Genomic DNA, 26,275 nt, shown 5'->3' with positions numbered 1-26,275 from the left:
CTTGTGATACATGCTCGAGTAGGGAATTTATAAATATTGAGTCAAGAAAATCTCAAGTAAAATGATATGGTGTAACGTAATGATGACATAATCTATATCATCAATCTGATTTCTCCATCTGATTTGGGTTTTTTCTCAAAATCATATACTACAGTTACTTTTAAGAACTACATGGTACACTAAAGATCAATTATCAAATGATAGGGAATTTATAAATATTGAGTCAAGCAAATCTCAAGTAAAATGATATGGTGTAACGCAATGAATGATGACATAATCTATATCATCAATCTGATTTCTCCATCTGATTTGGGTTTTTTCTCAAAATAATACACTATAATTACTTTTAAGAACTACATGGTACACTAAAGATCAATTATCAAATCAGCTCCACAAGAAAATAAAATAAAAGTTTTGATATTAAAAAAAAAAATTTAAAAGGGAATGTGATTAAATCCACAAGAATAATATCAACAAAAATTTCAGCATAGAAAGTTCCATCACCATTGTTAGGTCCCTAAGTTTTGTCAAACCTGTGAACAAACTTGTGTGATTGAGTTGTAATTTTCTTTACTATTTTGTCTTCCTCGCTCGAGCGAAGAAGTCCTCGCTTGAGCGAAGGACTGCGTCTGGCTTAAAACCTGAAAGAGGTGATTGTGCGCTCGAGCAAAGCATTGGTGGCTTGAGCGAAGAACTGCATCTGCATAAAACCTGAAAGAGTTCATTTCTCGCTCGAGCGAAGGTTTCGTGGCTCGAGCGAAGGCACTTATGGAAATCACGCGAGTTCAGGTTCTCGCTCGAGCGAGAGAAGCTTCGCTCGAGCGAGCTTCAAAATCCGGATTTCTATAAGTAATTGGTTTTCTCCAAAAACTAGGATTACTCTTTTAGATCTACTTTGAGGTTTTCTAAGGTTTTCTTCTGGAGAGTTTTTGCGAGTTTTTCCTTGATAAAATTGATTGAGTATTAAACTCATGAATTGAGAAGCATACATCAAGGAGGTTGATCAAATACATACAAAAGTGTTATTCTTCGGTGGATTCCGAAGATTCAAACGTAGAGTTTCAAAAGGAGTTTGATTCTGTACGTAGTCGTTAATTGGACAAGTGAAGTTATGGATTCAACTTCAGGTGGATCAGTTCCGAGATAAAGGCTTGGTGAAAGAGTTACAGAAGATTCGAAGGCAAATTGACTGAGTTGGGTAATTTGTGTATTATCTTTGTAATCTTTCTTTCTTCAGTAGTGGATTGATTAGTGGCGTTTCGCCCGTGGTTTTTTTATTACAATTGAAGCTTTTTCAATTGTGGTTTTTTCCACGTAAAAATCGTTTGTGTCAATTTAATGTTTATTCAGAAAAACAACAATCTAAATCACTTTCGTAAGTGCTTGATAATTTAGATTGGGTGTTTTGAATAATTGGGATTTGGAATATTTTAATCTTGATCTAATCACGAATCACTTAGGATTTTCAACCATCAAACCATTCATCATTCCTATACTGGAACAGTATGTTCCTCGACCTGTTCAGTAAATTGTCAGATCCAAAACAAACACAACACATCATAAACTTAATCAATAATAACTAATATGTTTAGGCTGATAGTTGAGCTCAAGCAGAAGAATCAATAATATGGTTTATGTTTTTTTTTTTTTTTTTTGATCGGCAAAACAAAGAAATTTCATTGATGTAAAGCACAATACTAATATGGTTCATGTTGACTACTTTAACAAGGATTGATTTTGGATTAAAACCTCAAATGGAGCAAAATATAAAATGTGTTAAATAAACACCATTTGCAAAAATCATCATGATCACATTTAGAAAGGATATGCATATAAATGAGAATGAGGGGTTGGCCTTCTGTTAGGTACAAATAGACATCCCTAACACAAATATAAAATACAAATATCTAAATCAGACAAACTAGAGTACAAATTAAATCCAGTAGTTGAAGTTAGAACCTCTGATACAATTTTGCTTTCCAAGCTAATGTGAGGTTTTAATTTAAAGAAATCAAAGAACCCATGAAGCAAAGAACACACGTTAAGATTTTGCATTTGTGACACAATACACGATACTAAAATCAAAATCAATAAGTAAGCTTCATTAAAAGCTCAATTGGAATTTTTTCTCTTTTGTTTGCACTAGAGGTGATCGCGGATCGGGTTGGATCGGGTGACATCCCATGCGCCATCTGTATAAAATTAGGTGGATTGAAAAAAGTCAATTTGCATCCGTCCACTAGTTTGGCGGATGTGGATTGAGCAAGTTGTGCGAGTTGGCAGATGAATGCAATCGGTTTGGCGATTTGGACTATACAAATTTTGGATATTTTTTAAAATTATAATTCATAACTTTTACAATCTTCAATAATTAGAAATCTGAAAAAATGTATTATTTGTTTATAATTGGCCATGGCACCATACATGCATATTTAAGGTATTGCTTTCTATTTTCACAAAAATATATATTTTATTATTTCTACTCTCTGTTGTTACTTGTTAGCACTTTTTTTTTTTTAACTTCATCTACGGGCGGATTGGGTTCATGTGGGTACATAATGGTTGATCCACTATCCAAACCATATCCGTTAATTTTGAAATATTTCATCTGCATTCGCTCTTCAAAAGACACGTATCCATCCAAAATCAAGCGGGTTAGATCGGTTCAGTCAGGTTGGGCAGGTCCGTGATCACTCCTAGTTTGCACAAGAGACCATATCCCATTTTATGACTTTCTTTTTGTTTTGGAGCCGCATGTAGAACTCATACACATTACAAAAAAAAATAAATAAATAGATTGTCTTGGTCTTCAATTGTAAGAGTACTTCCTAAAAATAATCTTTATAGAAATAAAATAAAATTTAAAAAAAAAACGAAAAAGAAAGATCATTGTAATCTGAAAATTTCAACACAAAATATGGAGTTCAAAAAAACAATTTACACCGGAAGACAAATTTAAAACAAAAACCAGCGCCTAAGAGATTTCCCAGTGCACTAAAATTTGAGAATCTTTCACTGAAATTTCTAGATTTACAAGGCTTTAACATTTTCCTTCAGAACATGACGTGGTTAGGCCCACAAAGGTCATAGTCCACTATGAACAACCCAAGCCCATCACTTAGAGCCCAACACATAACCCAACTGATGAGATCCTGAACAGCTAGAAGCCAACATGGCACGAAGAACCAATGATATTCAAACATGTGGTAGGTAAAGGACAAGCCACATCAGCAGACAAAGATCTGCAAAGTTATTGCCACTGCACATCGCCATTAATGCAGTCCATCACAACATTTATTACGACAACACCTCTCCGTCGGAATAGCACCCCCTCACCCTAAACAAGGTAGGCTACAACATAGACTTTCGGGCAAGGTGGCAAGTCGGAAGGGACGGCAAAATGATTACCAAAGGATATAAGCAGACGTTGAAGACAAGGAGAAGGTTAAGTTTTCTATCTCCAATTCATATCTCCACATTCCACTTCTCTCTCTAACTTGCTCGTCGGAGGGTTCGCTGGGGGACTCCCCATTCCTCTGTTGAACTTGTGTGCAGGTTCTCTGGTGGGCTTAAACACTCAGTTACCGGTTGAAGAAGCATGGATTAGTCTGACCCATTCCACCTGGGACCCGTTGTGTAGTAACTGTATTATCAGTTGGCACCGTCTGTAGGAACGGCTTTGCTCCTCGCGCCAGTTGTGTTCACTGTCGCCGGAGACCCCGTTCCAATAACCCTTTCTCGCTACCCATCGAGGTGTATGGTCATGACTAAATCCATGGCTTCCCATCAAAATGCTGCCGACCACCAAGCCGACCCCCCAATCTAAACAACCCACCACAATATTTCATCGAGCTTACCAACAGCATTAACCGCATGGCCGAGCAAAACCAAGCCCTGATCAATGCCCTACTCCAAAGAAACCTTTCTATGCCCCCTCCACCACCTCCCGATATTCCTCCCAACTACGAACAAGCCCCGAGCCATACTATCCCGCAGCCTAATCCGCCCAACAGAGAAGGCTTGTAACCCCCTCCCCCAGGTATAAACCTACCACCCCGGGGCCCACAACCATCGATCCCGCCACTAATCCTTGAAGGAGAGGCCAGCAGTGTCCAGCCCCCGTTGCCCTCCGGAGGTGACCACATCCCTCTCTGGGACACGGAACTCCGAGCCATGAAGCTCCAACTCCAAGGGGTCATGCAGAACATCTAACATAAACCCTCTACCACAGCAAACTCACCATTTGTCGCCTCCATCCGCAACAAACCTCTACCCCCCAAGTTCAAGATGCCCACCATCGACTCTTTTGATGGCACGACAGACCCAGTCGACCATCTGGAGACCTACAGAACCCTCATGATCCTCCATGCATTCCCTAACGAGATCATGTGTTGAGCTCTCCCCGTGACACTGAAGGGGTCAGCTCGGCTGTGGTTTAGCCAGTTACCAGCAGACTCCGTCTCCACTTTCAGCATCTCAGTGACTCTTTCCTCAGCCATTTTATTAGAGCCCAGCGCCAGCGACGCCCGGCAACCCAACTCCTCAACATTCGACAGACCGAAGGGAAGTCGCTACGCAGTTTTGTTACCCGTTTCAACACCGAGGTCCTGCAAGTAGCGAAAAATGATGACAAGGTCATCCTCACTGCTTTCATGGCCGGTCTGCGGTCGTCCGACTTCCTGTTCTCCCTCTCTAAAAACCCCCCGACCTCCATGGCAGCCCTACTCTCTAAAGCCCAAAAATACATGACTGCTGAGGATTCCCTAGCTGCCCAGCAAGATCCAATAACCAAAAACCCGACCCCCAGAGAAAAGAGAAAAGACTCAGAACCAAGAAACACCCAGTATAATAGCCAAACACCACACTATACTGATCGACCCCCCCGAGCTGGCCGGTCGGCACCAGCCCGACCGCCCGGTCGGTTCGAGCGATACACACCCCTTAATTCTCCCATGGAACAAGTCCTCAATCAGATCCAGCGGGACTACCCCCTTAAATGGCCCCAACCTTCACGAACCCCTTCCAATCGGAGAGACCAGTCCAAATATTGTCGCTATCACCAGGACCATGGCCATAACACTGATGAGTGTGTTAACCTCAAAGATTAGGTCGAGACCCTCATACGTCAGGGACATCTTAGCCGGTTCACGGACACCCGCCCTCAGTAGAGGCAGAGAACTGAACCCCTCAAAAACAACCGCCGGCACACCCTCCCCCAGCAGCCAGCCCAACCTAACCAAGGCCATGATCGCCCTCCACAACAACCTCGGCCGCTAGGCAACCCCCCTACCTGTTGGAGAAATCAGAGTCATTTCAGGCGGCCTTGCTTGCGGGGGACCATCCCGCTCGGCTCAAAGGGCAGAACTCAGGAAGATAAGGCAGGGCTCAGACAAAGCCGTTGCCATGGTCGATCGACCCTTCAAACAGCCCAAGCAGTGGACCGAGCCTATCACCTTCACGGACGCCGACTATACAAACATCCGCTACCCTCATGATGACCCCCTCGTCATTTCTGCCCTCCTCTCCAACTACAAGGTCAGACGAGTTCTCATCGACAACGGTAGTTCTTCAGACATCATCTTTCTCAACTACTTTCGCCAGCTCAAAATTGGGAAGGAAAGTATGTCTCCTCTCTAAACCCTTTTGGTTGGTTTCACCGGCGACCGGGTCACCTCCATTGGCTCCATCGATCTTCCCATCACAATCGGTGAGTACCCACGACAGACTACAAAGTTGCTCACCTTCCTTGTTGTCGACTGCCCATCCGCCTACAACATCATCCTTGGCCGCACTGCCCTAAATGCCTTCCAAGCTATCACATCAACTTATCACCTTGCCGTTAAGTTTCCCACCGATCTGGGGGTCGGGACGGTAAGGAGAGAGCAGACCGTGGCCAGAGAATGCTATGTTGCCTCACTAAAAGAAGTCAAGCTGAAGGAAGCCATGATCATTGAAGGACTTGATGTCCGGGATGAGGACAAGCTGGTCAGAGGGGAGCCTGTGGAGGAGCTCGTTGAGGTTTCCATCGACCCCACCAACCCGGCGAAAACTGCCAAAATTGGCAGCCAACTGTCCCCCCAAGCAAAGGCCGACCTTACTACCCTCTTGATTGAGCACAACGATGTATTCGCCTGGACCAACTCAGACATGCCGGGCATTGACCCCTCATTCATAACCCATCGCCTCAGCATTGAACCCCATTTCCGACCTTACCGCCAGAAGCAGCGCATTTTCCATCCGGAGCGCAATACACTCATTGCCGCAGAGGTCGACAAGCTCCTCGAGGCACAATTCATCAAAAACGTGGACTACCCTAGATGGTTGTCAAGCGTGGTCCTGGTCCGCCAGAACAATGGTAAATGGTGACTCTGTGTCGACTACTCAGACCTTAACCGAGCTTGCCCCAAAGACAGTTATCCTCTTCCCCGCATAGATCTGCTGGTCGACACCATGGCCGGTCACCAAATGCTCAGCTTCATGAATGCCTTTTCTCGGTATAAACAAATTCTGATGCACCCATCCGATCGGGAACACACTTCCTTCATTACCGACCGAGGCACCTACCATTACCAAGTGATGCCATTTGGACTGAAAAATGCTAGGGCCACCTACCAACGGTTGGTCAACGCCGTTTTCCATCACCAGATCGGTCGAAACATGGAAGTATATGTTGATAACATGCTAGTCAAGAGCAAACTCTCCGCTGACCACCTGACCGACCTGTGAGAGACCTTCGCCACCCTACGAAAGTACCAAATAAAGCTCAACCCGGAGAAGTGCGCCTTCGGCGTAGGATCTGGGAAGTTCTTGGGTTTCATGGTCAATCAGCGAGGCATTGAAGCTAACCCTGAAAAGATCAAGGCCTTGATCAAAATGCAGTCACCCAGAACGATTAAGGAAGTTCAGAGACTCACTGGCCGAGTTGCCGCCCTCAACCGCTTCATTTCCCGCGCAACGGATAAGTGCCTTCCCTTCTTCAAAGTCCATCGGCAAACTTTTGAATGGATGACCGAGTCCGAAGAGGCCTTTCAGCAGTTGAAGCAGTGCATGGCCAACCCCCCTCCTCTCTCTAGCAATCACTGGCGAACCCTCTTTCTCTATTTAGCCATTTCATGCACCGCAGTCAGTGCAGCTCTTATTAGGGAAGACGACTTTGTTCAACGACCAGTCTACTACATCAGTCGGGCCCTCAGGGGTGCCGAGCAGAATTACCCACTGTTAGAAAAATTGTCCTTGGCCTTGGTCACTGCCTCTAGACGACTCCGTCCTTACTTCCAAGCCCATTCCATAGTGGTCCTCACCGACCAACCTTTGAAGAAGGTAATGCAGCAACCAGAGCTCTCTGGAAAACTCATGCAATGATCGGTGGAACTCAGCCAGTTTGACATCTCCTACCGACCTCGAACAGCAATTAAAGGGCAGGCTGTCGCCGATTTCATCCTGGAGTTCACTAATCCTACCCCAACCACGGCCACTCCACTCTCACCAACCCCTACCGAGCCAGAGGACCCTCATTCTTGGACTCTCAATGTCGACGGATCATCCCGCAGAGAAGGCAGTGGGGCTGGCCTCATCCTTACCGCCCCTGAGGGTGGTTATTTCAAATGTGCTCTCTATTTCTTGTTCGATGCCAATAACAATGAGGCCGAATATGAGGCATTGATAGCAGGGCTCCGCCTAGCCAAGGACATTGGTGTCAGCCACATCCGAGTGTTCAGCGACTCCCAACTCATTATCGGACAAATTACGGGGGAATTCGATGCAAAGGAGGACACAATGCGGGCTTACAGGGATATTGCCCTTCCCCTTGTTCGCCTCTTCAATACTTTCCACATCCAGCATATTCCTCGGGCGGAAAACTCAAAGGCAGACGAGATGGCTCAGTTGGCTTCTGCAGACCAGTCCGACCTCAGTCATGGTGTCGGTCTCGAGTACCTTGCCCACCTTGCCATTTCTCCCGATCAGCAAAAAGTACAGTTCCTCCAGAATGAGCCCATTCCTTGGGCATCGGACATCTTTCTATTTTTGACAACGGGGGAACTTCCAGATGACCAATAGCAAGCCGCCAAAGTTAAGGCCCGGTCGTCCAATTACATCCTCGTCAGTGGTGTCTTGAACAAACGTGGTTTTTCACGCCCGTATCTGCGATGCCTCAGTCCAGCTCAAGCAACCTACGTGATGCGAGAAATCCATGAGAGTATCTGCGGTAATCATTCGGGCGGCCGGTCCCTAGCCCACAAAATACTTCGCACTGGTTATTTCTGGCCTACCCTCAACCAAGATGCGACCGATTTCATACTCAAATGTGATAAATGTCAACGCTTTGCCAACATCTCCCATGCTCCCCCTACTGAGCTGATCACACTCTGCAGTCCCTATCCGTTTGCCAAATGGGGGATCAACTTAGTTGGACCACTTCCCACCGGCTGAGGCCAAACCAAGTTCGCGATTGTCGCCATTGATTACTTCACCAAGTGGGTAGAGGCAGAACCCCTTGCCACCATAACCGAACGGAACACAACCAAATTCATCTGGCAGTCGATCGTATGCAGGTTTGGCATCCCTCAAGCCATCATCTCCGACAACGGCAGACAATTTGACAACGCCAAGTACAGGAAGTTCTGTGCAGACCTCCAGATCCAACCCTGTTTCTCCTCCCCAGGTCATCCCCAATCCAATGGCCAAGTCAAGGTTACCAACCGTTCTCTTTTGAAGATCATCAAAACTAAGCTAAAAACTGCTAAAGGACTTTAGGCTGAGGAATTACCGAATGTACTCTGGGCTTACCGTACTACCGCTCGGACTCCCACTGGGGAGACCCCCTTTCGCTTAACATACGGCATTGAGGTGGTCATCCCAGTGGAAGTCGGTCTGCCTACCCCAAGGGTTTACATCCGAACCCAGAACCAGCCGAGGAGCTCGGTCGGGCTGACCTTGACCTAATCGCAGAACTCAAAGAAACCACTGCTGTCAGACTGGCCTCCTACCAACAAAAAATGAGAACACATTACAACCGCAGAGTTCGACCAAGGGAGTTCGCCGTAGGGGACCTTGTTTTGCGAGAAGTAACTCTTGCCACTAAAAATCCGACTGAAGGCAAACTGGCAGCTAAATGGGAGGGACCTTACGTTGTGAAAGCCAGACCATGACCGGGCACTTACCGACTTCAGGACATGGAAGGTCGAGACCTCCCCCACCCTTGGAACGCTGAACATTTGAAGCGCTATTTTCAATAAAAGTTGTATTTTTGTATCGTCCAAAATGTTGTATTTTCTTCTAGACAATCTATGTTCTCATTTTCTCCTCATATAGTATATATTTGTGACCCCACGGGCTACACTTTGTATCTCAACTATCTGTGGTATTCCAGTAACGCTTTGATTATAGCCTCAGCCAGACTGAGCATGAAAAGCTCGGCCAGACCGAGTCACAAAAAGCCTCAGCCAGACTGAGCATGAAGAGCTCGGCCAGACTGAGCCACAAAAAGCCTCAGCCAGGCTGAATATGAAGAGCTCGGCCAGACCGAGTCACAAAAAGCCTCAGCCAGACTGAGCATGAAGAGCTCGGCCAAACCGAGTCACAAAAAGCCTCAGCCAGACTGAACATAAAAAGCCTCAGCCAGACTGAGTATAAAGAGCTCGGCCAGACCGAGTCACAAAAAGCCTCAGCCAGACTGAGCATGAAGAGTTCGGCCAGACTGAGTCACTTAAAGCCCCAGCCAGGCCGAAGTCGCCATTGCGACTTCATGATCATAAGCACAGTGGCCATGTTTTCTCACTTTCACTCTGCATTGAATTTTTCTTACAAGTTAAAATTCACTCTGCATTGAGTTTTCTCACTCTCACTCTCACTCTGCGTTGAATTTTCCTTATAAGTTAAAATTCACTCTGCATTGAGTTTTCTCACTTACACTCTACATTGAATTTTTTCTTACAAGTTAAAATTCACTCTGCATTGAGTTTTCTCACTTTCACTCTGCATTGAATTTTTTCTTACAAGTTAAAATTCACTCTGTATTGAGTTTTCTCACTCTCACTCTGCGTTGAATTTTTCTTACAAGTTAAAATTCACTTTACATTGAGTTTTCCTTACATTTTGCACTTCACAATAATTTATACATTTCAGATGCACAAGCAAAAATAATGGACTGAAAACACAATTCAAATTTTATTTATTCACCAACTAGTACATAAGTTCATTACAGCATTTCAAAAACAAAAACAAACACACAAACACAACTCTGTACAAATTTTGTTCACTCCAAATCATTACTCCTCACTAGAAATGAGGTCTTCTTCTTCAATACCCTCATCCAGGGGAGTCTGGGCCACATCGTTTTCATCAATTTTTACACTACTGAGGTCTAAGCTTGGGAACAGCTCTTCAGCTTTACGCTTGAACATTTTCCAGCCACTGTCCCAGAACTCAGCCATTTCGTGCTTATAGAAGTCTGACCGCTGGAAGCTCTCAATAACTTCCGCCTCAGTCCTGCCTCCAACGATCATTCCCGACAAGCCCGCCCCCCCAAACACCTCCCTCGCCACGCTATCGATCGCCATCTGAAATTCAACTGACCCCTTGAATTGTTTTGTTGCTGCGACATACAGATCGGGATATGCTGCCCTTTCAGAGGCTACCTTGGTCCTCTCTTCCTCCAACTCCTTCTGTAGGCTCGCCTTTTCAGAGGCCGCCTTGACCCCCTCTTCTTCCAACTCCTTCTGCAGGCTCGCCCTCTCCTCCATTGCCTTAGCACGCTCATCTTCCAGCTCCTTCTGCAGCCCAGCAATCTTCACGTCTGCTTCATCCTTTTCTTTGATTTGCTGGGCGCGCAGTTCTTCATTGCTGGTCATAGCCTTTTCATGCTGCGCAGGCCCTTTGAGCCTCCTCCAGCTTCTTCTGCTCGCTAGCCAGCTGGAACTCGAGCGACACAACTTGGCAGCGTTCGTCTTCTAGCTCAAACTTGACCGCGATTAGCTCAGCTTCGGCTCGGTTGGCAACATTGCGGCGAACAATGGCCAACACTTACATCTTTTTAGCTTTTTCAGCTTCCTGCCAACCTCTAGAGCATGCGCTTCGCGCAACCTTCTTCCACCCTGCACTCTCCCTTGTGAAGTTTGCAGGTTGAGCCTTGGCCTCATTCGACTTGACCTTTGCAGCTGCCACCTTTCTCAGCAGAGCCCCAGCCAAGGTGGTTACCTCCATTTGGGCAGAGCATAACCCCCTTAGCAGCTCAGCCTCATTGAACCTGACCGCCGAGCGAACGGTTGCATCATCCACTATCCCCACAAGGCGATCTGCAGCTACCCTAGCTGGGCCTTCTTCTCCCTCCAGCCGCCCAGACACCGCGCAGGCGTAGTAGATAGTAGTCTTCAGCCTGACCCCCCCTCCTTAGGGCGCAGGACCCCTCTGGGGCTGTTTCTCTACCCTTGGCTCAGGGCCAGTTGCACCACCTTCTACTTGAACTTCTTGGGCGATCTCCACCACTACTGGGACGACCTCCACAACCTCTGAGGCGACCTCCACCATTCCTGAGGCAATCACCCCTCTTGGGGCCTCCCCCACTCCCTCTTCCTCTGCCTCCTGGGCCATGGGGGTCTCCTCTGCCGTCATCTTCTTCCTCCTCTTCAAGGCAGGCTCCCCCTCACTCCTCCTCACCTTTCTTTTCTTCTTCCCCACACTGCCCATCTCCTTGGCCCTCTGTTTCAAAGGATCAATCGGGGGCGGTCGTGGCTCAGATTCACCCAAGTCTTTTTCCTCCAGCAATTTTGGGCGCGATCAGATCCTCTCCCACGCAATCGGCTTATGCGGTCGGTCTTCCTACGCCTCCTTGAACTTACTGGCTTGGGCGAAGATGGTCCTATCCTCCGCCTCTTGTGCCTTCCTTCTCACCTCTAATTCTGCCCGGTCGAGGCCTCCACTGTTCGGTTGAGGACCCAATCCTGCCGCAAACAAGGTTGACAGCTGAACAAGCTCGTCCCACTTGGCCCCCTCCTTCTCACGCCATTCCTTCACTCTCTTTACCCTCTCCCCCACTGCTGCCCCCAGTCTTGGCTCCATCGATTTGGTGGGCACTTTCCAAACTGTACGCACCACAACCTCTTCATTGGCAGACACATAGAACCCCCGCGGCCTCCATCCCTTGATCGACGACGGCAGCCCCACCACCAATCCCTTCCCTGCTGCTGCCTGCAGGGTAATCCAAGTCTCCTGCTGCCCTGACGCCTTGTAGCACGCAAAAAACTCGTCCACTGTCATTTCAGCCCCCTCATTCGCCTTCGACCACACACTCGCACAAGCCAACAAGATCTTCCACACGTTGGGCATTAGCTGGCCTGGGGCTACCTCCAACCGGTTCAGTACATCCACCACTATCCAGGGGAGGGGCAGCCTTAACCCTCCCTTCAGCGCCTCCTTGTATAGGGCGAACTCCCCCGGTCGAGCATCAGACGCCTTCTCCTTTGATTCCGGTAGTTTCAACTCTATCTCTGCGAGGATCTAGTACTTCTCCCGCATCCCCTTCAGCTCTTTCGCAGTAATGATTGACTTATCAGCCTTTGTATGCCAATGACCTGGCTCCACCTAGCTTATCGGCGTTGGGGCCGCCATCATGATGGAAGAATGAGATCGTACCGGCGGCTCTCCTACCCTCTCCATTTGCCTCTCTGTCCTGTACTGCTCCGCCAACTCCACCGCATCATCATCCCTAAGTGGATCAACCTTGGCGATTCCAACTTCTTCTTGGGCCATCTCTGTGGTGTGTCTACAAATAGCTTCGGATGCGGGCGCAAAGAAATTCAAAAAATGTCGCAGAGGTGTATCGTCAGCAACAAAGGAGTAAATACTTGGAATGTTTTGATTTTTTGCAAAGAAGTAGGTAAATCGAATAATACCAAAAGCCCAAGGCTTGCCCGTATTCCAAGAGTCACAATTAATTTTCGCCAGTTTGAAAACTTTTCAAAACATCTGCCAAAATTGTCTTTTCAACACCCATCATGACCTATCGTTTCATTTCTGGCCCAACGCCTAATCTCCCTCCCCACGAGATGCTGCCACGTGTATGATTACGATTCACTGCCACCCCCCCTTACCTTGTCTTTTCCACTTCAAGTCATCACGTGACACGCCGCCTCTTGAGCCACGTCCCCCCACCTCAACCTTCATGGTCGGTCCTCCTCATGGTCAGCCCTCCCACTCGGCCACCCTTCGCGGTCAGTCCTCCTCATTGTCGGCCCATCCACTCGACCACCCTTCGCGGTTGGTCCTCCTCATGGTCGGCCCTCCCACTCGACCACCCTTCGCGGTCGGTCCTCCTCATGGTCGGCCCTCCCACTCGGCCACCCTTCGCAGTCGGCCCTCCTCATGGTCAGCCCTTCCACTCGGCCACCCTTCGCGGTCGGTCCTCCTCATCTTCTCCATTAATATTTCCTTCGTTGGGCTAAAACTGTACTTGGGAATGGGAGACTACTAACATGGTTAGGCCCACAAAGGTCATAGCCCACTATAAACAACCCAAGTCCATCACTTAGAGCCCAACACATAACCCAACTGATGAGATCCTGAACAGCTGGAAGCCAACATGGCACAAAGAACCAATGATATTCAGACATGCGGCAGGTAAAGGACAAGCCACATCAGTAGACAAAGATCTGCAAAGTTATTGCCACTACACATCGCCATTAATGCAGTCCGTCACAACATTTATTACGACAACACCTCTCCGTCGGAACAGCACCCCCTCACCCTGAACAAGGTAAGCTACAGCATAGACTTTCGGCCAAGATGGCAAGTCGGAAAGGACGGCGAAATGATTACCAAAGGATATAAGCAGACGTTGAAGACAATGAGAAGGTTAAGTTTTCTATCTCCAATTCATATCTCCACATTCCACTTCTCTCTCTAACTTACTCGTCGGAGGGTTCGCTGGGGGACTCCCCGTTCCCCTGTTGAACTTGTGTGCAGGTTCTCTGATGGGCTTAAACACTCAGTTATCGGTTGAAGAAGCGTAGATTAGTCTAACCCATTTCACCTGAGACCCGTTGTGTAGTAACTGTATTATCAGAACACAACATAAAAGCTATGTTACATGGACTTGTGTGCGGGTGTCGGGTGTAGATGTGTATCTAAGGGTTGGACACTTCAAAATTAAAAATTGAAAATACGTGGATATGGATTCAAATTTGGATACGGATACGAGGATACGTTAAATAATTATTTTTTAAAATATATTTATTATATGAAGATGAGTTAAAAAAAGTTAAAGAATAACAAATTTTGTTAAAAAAATAACAAATAAAGTATAAATAAATAAAAATTATAAAATAAATTATATTATATATGATAAAATGAATTATTTTTATTTTAGACATAAAAATTATAAAATTTATAATATATTATATTATACAATATTTTTTTGAATGAATATTATATAATATGAATACTATTATATATTATTATATTAATATCATTTATAAATAGAATGCAGAGAAATAGAACAGACAGGAAGAGAAGTCAGATTCAAAGAAGAAGAAGAAGAGAGAGAGAGAAGAGAAGATATAAGAGACAGAGAGAGAGAGACCAAAGGGGAATCGAAGCCCTAGGGTGGAATCGACTTTGAGACGTTAGTTTTTAGATCTCCTTCAATTCGGTCTAGTTCACGACTGGGGTTTGCACTTCAATCTTGTTTTGCGACTCGACTTACTTCGCAAAGGTGAGTTTCAGCCCCCCCCCCCTCTCTCTCTCTCTCTCTCTCTCTCTCTCTCTCTCTCAACAACCCTTCTTCTTTCTCCTCTCATGTCAGCTGTGTCCGAGAAAATCATGCCGAATCTGACACATATCTCACACCCGCACCCGTGTCGTGTCGTGTTGACACGGGTACTCTCCCTTAAAACAACAAGTCCATGTAACACAACATAAAAGTCACCAAAACGACCTTTTTTTCCTTACCTCTATAAAATAGCATATATACCTCATTTTCAACCCACACAACCAAAAAACTGCCATATGTTTCTCTTCAATCTGTGACTACCAACAAAACCAAAAAACATAATCAACATCATACAAGCAAATCAGCGGTTACTACTCCATTGAAAATAATGTAATTAAATGAAAAGGAAGAAGTCTTAATTCTTACTAAAACCAGAATATGAAGAGAGAGAGAGAGAGAGAGAGAGAGAGAGAGAGAGGGAGGGAAAAAAAAAGAAAAAAAAAAAGGATATTAATATTAAATGCAGAATGTGAACAATAATATTGTGAGAGTTCCAGTCAAGTGGATTCACAAAGGTGATTCGATTGTGTATCAATGTGAATTGAATATAAGGTGGCAACTTCAATTTTTATATAAATTTAATAAGAACAAGGCTTTTTCCAACATGCATAGTTGTGTGCATTTATATAAAAACTTACAAAATTTCAATACAAAAAAATTCAAGTCAACTCCTGTCCCCATCTGCTATTCTTCACAAATTTCCTGGCACACAATGTTATAGACAAATTTATTATTAGAATCAAACTTGCTTGCACCCTTGCTGAGCAATAACAATTTTTTCTTCGCAGACATGCTTTTACAAACAATGCTAAACTTTGAGACTTGAAGAGGTTTATGACTTTAAAAGTAGAAAACCAAATGGAGTAAAAATTAATTTAAGCAAGCTTGGATAAATTGGTCAACTTGTAGCTGACAATATCATCATAGCCTTATAAAGCCAGCGGAACAAATCGCTCAATAGTCATCCAGCACCATTAACAGATCTCCCAATAAGATACAACAATCAGATGGACTTTCCATGAAAATTGCCACCAAATAGAAAGAACATCCAACAGTAGTAACAATCACTCTACATCGTATCACTTCTACCAATTTTATTTCCCAAATAAACCCAAACCAATTTCATTTCATCTCAAGTCTTCCATCCATTTTTTAAAAACTTTTCTTTTATTGACTCCATTAAAGACAACAATATTTTATGATGAAAGTGTTATGTCAGCCACAATAGTGGTTGGAAACATTCAGTTTCCATAATGTCTCCAAGCATATCATTTTCCAAATTTCCCCTTGTCCCTTCTAATTACATTTTTTATCCTTATTTTTCAAATTTAAATAACATGGAAATAAATGAAGGACACTGTTTTAATTGTTGTACGAAAGGTCATCATCTTCCACCACAATTTTAGTTCTACTTCTAGCAAAGAGAGACCTTAACATTTTGATCACAGTTAATTCTTTATTACAATAATTCCAATAATCTCAATGATTTGTACGATGCTGTGTTTGGTTGGAGATTTGAGGAGGAATTTGGAAAGGAAAATGAAAACGTTAGGTGAAATGTGAATAAAATATACCTATATTTCACCCAGTTTCACACACCTTTTTCCTTTCCCTTTCCAAATCCCCTAACCAAACACAGCATCAAGGAATTTATTACTCAAATTGACTTTAATGATGAGAAAGATCAATGTTAAAATTACGTTTTTTTACATAAAAAAAATTAAATTAGTAAAAAAACAATGAATTCCAGCCATAGAAAGTAAAAAAACAACGAAAATATTATACCTATACTATATGTATATATATATATATATCTCCAAAGACAGGGTACATGTTAAATTTACAAACTAAACCTTTGAGTGTAAAAAAAAATTACCTTAATGCAAAGAAATCTGTCTCTGGCAGTGACGAATTCTAGGACTTTCTTGTCCTCTTCCTCTACCTCTTCTCTTGTAAACACTGTTTCCTTTGTTTTTCCCATTCTAATACACAGCAGATAACAAAATTTAAGGGTTTCAAATTGAAACAATCGCCGTACAAATAGTAAACCAAATATCGGAAAACACAATCTAGACAAATATACTCTTCATATATACAGCCAATTAAAAACAGCAGTAATAAACTTCAATACCTAAACTAAATTGTTCAAAAAAAATAAAGAAAAACTAATGAAGAACAATTCTTACCAAGAACGTAAGTAAAATAAATGGAATATACAGAGGATACTGGCAGTCTAAACCAACAAGACTAATAAATCCACTAAAAAAAAGTGAATGAATAGAAATTGTTATGCAAGACCTTGAGCAAACATATGGTGGCCATTTAGTGCAATCGAATGGTGATATACGATTTAAGTGTATGCAAAGGATTAACTTATGCAGTTGATTACGCCAATTGAAATTTAAAAGTGAGCAAAAAACATTAAATACTTCTGAAAAATGTGAGATCCATTGAGAATGATGTTAGGACCAAGGCACACTAGAAATCAATCGTACACAAAAACACAAGAGATTTACATGGTTCGGCAATAGCCTACGTCCACGGGAGAGATATTCACTATAGAATTTTTTCCCGAGGAGTTGTACAACACTCACACCTCTCTCTCTATAGCACTCTCACCTCACAGATACATACACTCTGTGTTTTCTTTCTCTTTTCTGATGTGTTGTTCTTTCTCTTCCTCTCAGCCTCTATTTATACATAAAAGAGAGGGAACAAAGTCAAGTGAAAGAGTAATTGGGCTGCCTAGCTGCCAACTACCAACTTCTCTTTTCCTTCTTGACTTGGAGACCCAACCTCCAACCTCCAACCTCCATCTACTCCATGTGGGCTGGAGTTTAACAATTCTCCCCCTCCACGCCCATATGGATAACTGACTTTTTACTTGAAGTCCATCCTGGTCAGATTCTTGCAAACTTCCAGTTTTTCTCTGCTGACAACCTTGGTTATCAAATCAGAAGGATTCTTGTCCATGTGAATCTTCACTAGCTTCATCAGCTGCTTTTCCATCACTTCTCGTACCCAATGATACTGAACATCAATGTGTTTTGTGCGGGAATGGTACATGGAATTCTTACTTAGATCAATTGCACTCTGACTATCACAATGTACCTTGTACTCTTCCTGCTGTAGACCCAATTCTTGGAGAAACCGCTTTAACCACAACATTTCCTTTCTAGCATCTGCGGCAGCAATGTACTATGCCTCTATTGTAAATAAAGCAACACACTTTTGTAGTTTGGACTACCATGAAATAGCTCCCCCTGCAAAGGTGAATAAAAATCCTAATGTAGACTTTCTACCATCAAGATCACCCACCATATCGGCATCGGTAAAACCCTCCAAAATTGGTTCAGCTCCTCCAAAACATAGACACATCTTTGAAGTTCCCTTCAAGTACCGAAGAATCCATTTGACTACCTCCCAATGCTCCTTTCCCGGATTGGTGAGGAATCTGCTCACAACGCCAACTACGTGAGCTATATCTGGCCGGGTACACACCATTGCATACATCAATCTCCCCACTGCAGAGGAATAGGGTATTGCCTTCATTTATTTCCTTTCAGAGCTGGTCGTGGGACACGAATGCTTTGTCATCTTGAAATGGTTGGCCGGTGGTGTGTTGACTGGCTTGGCATCTTTCATGTTGAACCTTTCAATCACCCATTCAGCATATTTCTCCTGTGACAGCCATATCTTCTTGGCTTTCCTGTCACGAACAATCTTCATACCTAAAACCTGTTGTGTTGGGCCCAAATTTTTCATGTCAAAATACTACAACAAGTCCTTTTTCAACTTGTTGATCATAGTAGTATCATGTCTGATGATTAGCATATCATCGACATACAACAGTATGATGATGAAGTTTCTATCCAAAAACCTTCGAAAATATACACACTGGTCTGCTACCGTTCGTGTACTCGTGATCTACCATGAATGAATCAAACTTCTTATACGATTGTCTTGGCGCTTGCTTCAAGCCATAGAGATTCTTCTTCAGTTTGCAGACTAGATTCTGTTTCCCTTTAACTTCAAATCCTTCTGGTTGCTTCATATAGATCTCTTCCTCCAAATCACCATGGAGAAAGGCAATCTTGACATCCATTTGTTCTACCTCCAGATTCAAGCGAGCTGCTAATCCCAGAGCTACTCGAATGGAAGTCATCTTTACAGCTGGAAAGATGATCTTATCAAAATCAATTCCCTTCTTCTGCCCAAAACCTTTGACCACCAAGCAAGCTTTATGCTGCAATATTTTACCGTTGCCATCTTTCTTCAATTTATACACCTATTTGTTTTTCAATGCCTTCCTACCCTTTGGAAGTGAAACAAGCTCATAAATGTGGTTCTTCTGCAAAGAACTTATCTCCTTCTTCATGGCTTACATCCAACAATCTTTCTCTGTATGACTTTTTGCTTCCGAAAAACTCTCAGGTTGTCCCTCATCAGTAATTAGAATATACTGAGAAGTAGGATATTTGGTTGATGGCATGGAAGCTCTTCCAGATCTCTACAACTGAGGCCCAGTTGCCTCTGGTTGAAGGGGTTGCTCCCCTTGCTCAACACCCTCTCGATCCGGGTCTTCATCTCTTTCCTTCTGATCCTCAATTTCTGGAATAAGATCCTGCAACTCTGGCACTTCTTGTTGCACATCATCATATCTAGCATTTTGTGATGGCTCGGGAGATAGGAACAAGTCTAGAGTGATGGCATCTGTAGACTTTGTAGACTTCTCAAAATCTGCTATTGTCTGGTCTTCTTGGAACACAACATCTCTGCTCCTGAACATTTTCTTGTTCACTGGGTCCCACAACTTGTACCCAAATGTTGCATCTGAATAGCCCACAAATATACATGGAGTGGACTTGTCATCAAACTTCTGTCTGTTTTCCTTGGAGATGTGTGCGAATGCCTTACACCCAAAAACTCTAAAGTGAGAATATGATACCTTTCTTTTGGACCAGACTTCCTCAGGTATCGCAAAATTCAATGGGACTGAAGGCGACCTATTGATGAGATAACAAGCTGTACAGGTGGCTTCCGCCCATAATGACTTTGGCAACTTTTCCATTCTGCGTCTGACTCTTTTAACAATAGTGTGATTCATCCTTTCTACCACACCATTGTGTTGTGGGGTGCCGGGAACTGTTGTCTCATGTCGAATACCTCTGCAAGCACAATATGCTTCAAAAGCATTAGAAGTGTATTCGCCACCATTGTCTGTGCGAAGACACTTCAACTTCTTCTCAATCTCTCTTTCCACCATTGCATGGAACTCCTGAAAATGCTAGAATACCTCATCATTCGTCTTCAGCAAAATACACCTACAACTTTCTTGAGGCATTATCAGTGAAGGTCAAAAAATACTTGCGGGCGCCAAGTGACTCCATTTTGATTGGACCATAAACATCTGAATATACTACACTGAGCACTTCTGTTTTCCTCTTACCCGTTGAACTGAATGATACTCGATGCTACTTTCCATAAAGGCAATGATCACACGGCTTCAGGGCACTCCTTTTGGATAAGGGTATCTTGGATTGCTTTGCCAACAGATGCAATCCCTTCTCACTCATGTGAGCCAGTCTTCTGTGCCATAAGTCTGGTGACTCATTGTCTTCTGCTGCATTAAGACTTCCCAGACAGATCTTCGTTTGAGTCTTGTAAAGTGTTGAAGACATCTTTCCTCTGGCGATTGTCAAAGCTCTCCCTGTCAGCTCCCAATGACCATTTTCGAATATACTTGTATAGCCCTGTCAATCCAGGGTGCATTCGGAGATAAGATTGAGGTGAAAATCTGGAACATGCCTCACATCTTTGAGAACCAACTTGTGTCTGACATTAGTCTAAATACTAATGTCTCCAATACCCACAATCTTCGAATAGCTAGAATTTCTCATTCGAATAGTGCCAAGATCTCTAGCGTTGTACGAGCTAAAGAGTTCTCTGTGGGAAGTGGCGTGATAGGATGCAACTGTGTCTATCATCCACTCTGTACAGCTGTGGTCAGCCACGTGACGGCAATCCCCCTCTTCACCAACTGTAAGAAGTATGTCATTAATTGTTATGGCTATCGTGTTCTCATCTCCTTTTGACTTACTACTTTGGCATTTATCTTTCTAGCTTGGGCAGTTCCTCATTATGTGACCCTCCTTGTAACGCCCCAACCCTTCACATGCCATCAATATTGTCCGATTTGGGCCACGCCCGCACGGATTTGTTCTTTCCAGTGGGTCACCCATCCAAAAACTACTCCAGCCTAAGCATGCTTAACTGGGGAGTTCTCTTAGGGATTTCATCACCTAGGAAAAGGTCTCGATGCTATATAAGGGTCTAGGTTTTTACTTTTATAGCCCAGGAACTCCCCCTCCATTCCTAATGTGGGACACCAGGACCTTACAATCCACCTCCCTTAGAGCTGTACGTCCTCGTGCAGTAGCTTGCCAGCTCACAAGCCTGCCTACATGCATCGAGAGACGCTAGGGGCCCATACTCGGTACTCCAGAGAGTCGGCTCTGATACCATTTGTAACATCCCGACCCTTTATACGTCATCGATATTATCCGCTTTGGGCCACGCCCGCACGGATTTGTTCTTCCCAGTGGGTCACCCATCCTAGAACTACTCCAGCCTAAGCATGCTTAACTGGGAAGTTCTAATAGGATATGAGTGATTAGGGAGCTTAATCATAGGATTAGGCAACATCTAGTTGATTCCTAGTTGAAATGAAACTAGCATTAGAAACAACATCCTAGGTCTAGGGGTACTAGGTTTTTTTGGGTTTCTAGAATACCATGATTATAAATCTTGAAAATAGGCTTCTCACTTCTCCCTAGGGTGGATTTTAAGGTCCCGGTGTCCCACATTGGGAATGGAGAGAGAGTTCTTGGGTTATAAACGTAAAAACCTAAACCCTTATATAGCATCGAGGCCTTTTCCTAGGTGGTGAAATCCCTAAGAGAACTCCCCAGTTAAGCGTGCTTAGGCTGGAGTAGTTCAGGGATGGGTGACCCACTGGGAAGAACAAATCCGTGCGGGTGTGGCCCAAAGCAGACAATATCAATGGCATGTGAAGGGTTAGGGCATTACAAATGGTATCAGAGCCGACTCTCTAGAGTACCGAGGGTGGGCCCCTAGCGTCTCACGATGCATGTGGGCAGGATTATGAGCTGGCAAACTACTGCACGAGGACGTGCAGCCCTAAGGGGGGTGGATTGTAAAGTCCTGGTGTCCCACATTGGGAATGGAGGGGGAGTTCCTGGGCTATAAAAGTAAAAACCTAGACTCTTATATACCATCAAGGCCTTTTCCTAGGTGGTGAAATCCCTAAGAGAACGTCCCAGTTAAGCGTGCTTAGGCTGGAGTAGTTCTGGGATGGGTGACCCACTAGGAAGAACAAATCCGTGCGGGCATGGCCCAAAGAGGACAATATCGATGGCATGTGAAGGGTTGGGGCGTTACAAATGGTATCAGAGCCGACTTTCCGGAGTACCGAGTGTGGGCCCCTGGTGTCTCTCAATGCATGTGGGCAGGCTTGTGAGCTGGCAAGCTACTGCACGAGAACGTACAGCCCTAAGGGGGGTGGATTGTAAGGTCCCGGTGTCTCACATTATTATAAAGTCCCGGTGTCCCATATTGGGAATTGAGGGGGATTTCTTGGGCTATAAAAGTAAAAACCTAGACCCTTATATAACATCGAGGCCTTTTCCTAGGTGGTGAAATCCCTAAGAGAACTCCTCAGTTAAGCGTGCTTAGGCTGGAGTAGTTTTGGGATAGGTGACCTACTGGAAAGAACAAATCCGTACAGGCGTGGCCCAAAGAGGACAATATCGATGGCATGTGAAGGGTTGGGGCGTTACAAATGGTATCAGAGTCGACTCTTCGGAGTACCAAGTATGGGCCCCTAGGGTCTCTCGATGCATGTGGGCAGGCTTGTGAGCTGGCGAGCTACTGCACGAGAACGTGCAGCCCTAAGGGAAGTGGATTGTAAGGTCCCGGTGTCCCACATTGGGAATGGATGGGGAGTTCCTGGGCTATGAAAGTAAAACCCTAGACCCTTATATAGCATCGAGGCCTTTTCCTAGGTGGTGAAATCCCTAAGAGAACTCCCCAGTTAAGCGTGCTTAGGTTGGAGTAGTTCTGGGATGGGTGACCCACTAGGAAGAACAAATTTGTGCGAGCGTGGCCCAAAGCGGACAATATCGATGGCATGTGAAGGGTTGGGGCATTACACTCTTGACCACAATGAAAGCAAGTGAAGCTAAAGTTACCCTGGCTTTTACTGTCTCTAGATTTATTCATGTTGTTCCATCTACCTTTACTCTTGTTTCTTCCTCTGCCTCTTCCTCTACCTCTGTCTCTGTCTCTATCTTCTGTGACAAGAGCATGCGACTGATTACCTCCCCTGTCTTTCCTCCTTGTTTCTTCATTGTATATGGCGTCTGTGACCATGCTTATGGTCAGCTTCCTCTCTGGTGTAGAGTTGCTGAGAGAAACCACCAACGTCTCCTAGATATCCAGTAAAGAACCGAGCAGTAGTATGGCTTGCATTTCATCATCCAAGGGCATCTTGACAGTTACAAGTTGATTCACTAGATTCTTGAATGCACTGGTGTGCTCGGCGATAGATACGCCATTCTTTAACTTCAGATTTACAAGCCTTCTCATCACCAAGGCTTTGTTTCGAGCAGTCTTTGACTGGTACATTCCTTCTAATATTGTCCAGAGGACATATGCATTTGTCTCCTAGGCGACATGGTGGAACACACTATGGTCTATCCATTGTCTAATACAACTGACAGTCTTCCGGTTCATCTTTATCCAGTCTTCATCCTTCACTTCTTCCGGTTTAATCCCTTTTAGAGCAATAGGGTCAAACCAGTCTTTATAATATAAGATGTCTTCCATTCGCGACTTCTAGATTGCATAATTGAAAGGGTTCAACTTGATCATAGATCTTGAAGTTGATGTCCATCATCTACTTTCTTGTACAAAATATCTAAATTTGGACAAACGGACCACACCGTTGAATCCGGAATGGTCAAATTAGCCAGGGAAGCACTTTTCCACCTTTTTCAAGGACCTTAATGAAATTTCTCTAAATTCAAGGGGCCAAATTGCAATTTTAGAAACTGGTAGGGCTGAAACACAATTTACCACAACTTTAGGGGCCAAATTATAATTTTTAGAAACTTCAGGGACTGAAATGCAATTTACCCCAACTCAAGGGCTAAATTAAAATTTCAAAAACTTTGCTGATGCAATGATGACGTCATAATGATATTAGCCTTCTTCTTCAAATTCCTTCACGGAACTGAAATTTTCGGCGAAATTCTGGCGAATCTTCGGCAAGCTCTACGGCACTCGTTTTAGCTCTAATTTTGATGAATTTTATATTGCCGGAATCGTCTCGAAGAGACGCACTTCTTGGTGTGCTCAAAATTTGATTTCGAGCAACTTGATTTCTGGGCAATTTTGAAAAACACACCCTGTTTTTCCGAAAATCGACTAATGCGGCTTTGATACCACTTGTTAGATCAAGGCACACCAGAAATCAATCACACAAAAACACAAGAGATTTACGTAGTTCGGCAATAGCTTACGTCCATAGGAGAGATATCCACTATAGAATTTTTTCCCAGAGGGAGTTGTACAACACTCACACCTTACTCTCTCTCTATAGTACTCTCACCTCACAGATACATATACTCTGTGTTTTCTTTCTCTTTTCTGATGTGTTGTTCTTTCTCTTTCTCTCAGCCTCTATAAAAATAGAGAAAACAAAGTCAAGTGAAAGAGTAATTGGGCTACCTAGCTACCAACTTCCCTCTTCCTTCTTAACTTGGAGACCCAATCTCCAACCTCCAACTACTCCATGTGGGCTGGAGTTTAACAAATGACAGGGATGAGGTTCTGTTATCAAAATATTCAAGTCTTATGAACTTAAGATGAAAAAATCAGCTCATAAATAAGGAGTTACAAATTCCTACTCTTTGGGATATTCTAAGAAAACTATAACAATAACTAAATCAATCGAGTAAACAAGACATCCATCGATCATCTCAGCGGAGCGAAATATAGATTGAAACAAACATGGCCTGAGAGAAGAGAGAGATGGGAGGCAGAAAGAAAGAGAGAGAGAGTTCGACATAGGGAGTGTAAAAGTAAAATGATGAGAAACGTGCTCTGTCTCAGGTGAACAATATTGATTGGGGGTAGCTCTACTTCACGTGGCAATATGACAACAAGGCCTAGGGCATCAAAATTACACAATGTCCGAAACATAAGAAGAAAACAGGAGGGCAAAATGGGAACCAAAAAACAAAGAGCAATCCTACACCTGGGAAATTTTATTTCTACACAACTACTTATTTCAGTGCACAAATTTAATAAAATTTTTATTTTAATGACGATTATACTCTAAAATAAAATGACTATAATAGATATCAAAATACATCTTTAATATTATATTTCAATTTTCCCTATACATATCTTTGTAAAACAAAAACAAAAAATCTTAGTGCACATTTTTTTAGTAAAAAAAAGGGTAATTGATCTATTGTTTCTCACTTGTTCTATTGTTTCTTACTTGTCTTTTCTTTTCCTTTCCTTCTATTTTCTAAGCAACCAAACAAATAGATAAAATCTAAAAAAATAAAATTTTAAGAAATTAATTTACTAGTGGGGTTGTATAGGCTTCAAAAGCAAAACCCGCAAGAATGACAACGAGATTGATGTTGAAAGAAGGCCTCTCGGTCTCGGTCTCCTCTTGAATTTGAAGCAAAACATTCTAATCCTTCAAGTTTGTCTTGCAAAAGTAGCAGATAGAGCACAATCCATCTTTGCCTCCAAAACTTGAACTCAATACCCTAGTTTTCCCAGCAAATAAAAGATTCTGGAAAAGTGGAATTGAATTGGGGTTTGGAAGATAGGGAATTTTGGGGGCAGAGCTAGAACAGCGACAAAATTGAAGATAACTTGGATGAGTTTGTAGAGAGGCCATGAATGAGAGTAGGTGAGAGAGTGTGAAGAGAGTAGAGTAACAGATTGTGTAAATAAAGGGGCAAGATAAGGGAGTTTTATGAATGGTGGTTTGGATCTATAATTTTCAATGAGTGTACGGAAGGAGAGTTGAGGTGGTGTGTGTATAATGGTATGAGTGAAGGGTATAATTGAAATATTTAGTGTGTGGATTGAGAAGAATAATTAATAATCAAATTAATAAGTGTGTGCACTGAGAAAATGACATGCACTAGGATAAATAGGTGTGTGGAAATAGAATTTTTCCTGAGAACTCCCTCTTATGTTATAGTTGTTTGCTTAAGGGTTGATGGCTTGTATTTTGATCTTCCATAATTGCCCATGATTTTTTCACTATTTTACTGTTTGTTATTCTCATTGCAAGCCATGTATGAGAATCGCTCAATATTGGCCTAGTGTTGGGCCGGTTCACACACAAAACAAAAGAAAACAAAACAAAAAAAAGGGCAAATTACCAACACTCCCTCAAGG

General features: G+C 43.6%; 1 long non-coding RNA gene across 1 annotated transcript; it reads right to left on the bottom strand.

Annotated features, from left to right (window-relative positions):
* Positions 1 to 15,194: 15,194 nt before the first annotated feature.
* On the bottom strand, positions 15,195 to 25,998 carry LOC114261727 (uncharacterized). Its single transcript, XR_003629070.2, has 3 exons — positions 25,443 to 25,998; positions 16,641 to 16,746; positions 15,195 to 15,466 (listed from the first exon to the last, which is right to left on the bottom strand). It is a non-coding gene; the product is annotated as an uncharacterized LOC114261727 (long non-coding RNA).
* Between the last annotated feature and the right edge of the window lie 277 nt (positions 25,999 to 26,275).

The sequence above is a fragment of the Camellia sinensis genome, chromosome 3, assembly GCF_055761805.1.
Source record: "Camellia sinensis isolate YWXY chromosome 3, ASM5576180v1, whole genome shotgun sequence".
NCBI lineage: Eukaryota > Viridiplantae > Streptophyta > Magnoliopsida > Ericales > Theaceae > Camellia > Camellia sinensis.
The sequence above is the reverse complement of the archived record's forward strand: the minus strand, read 5'-3'. Positions and strand labels throughout refer to the sequence as shown.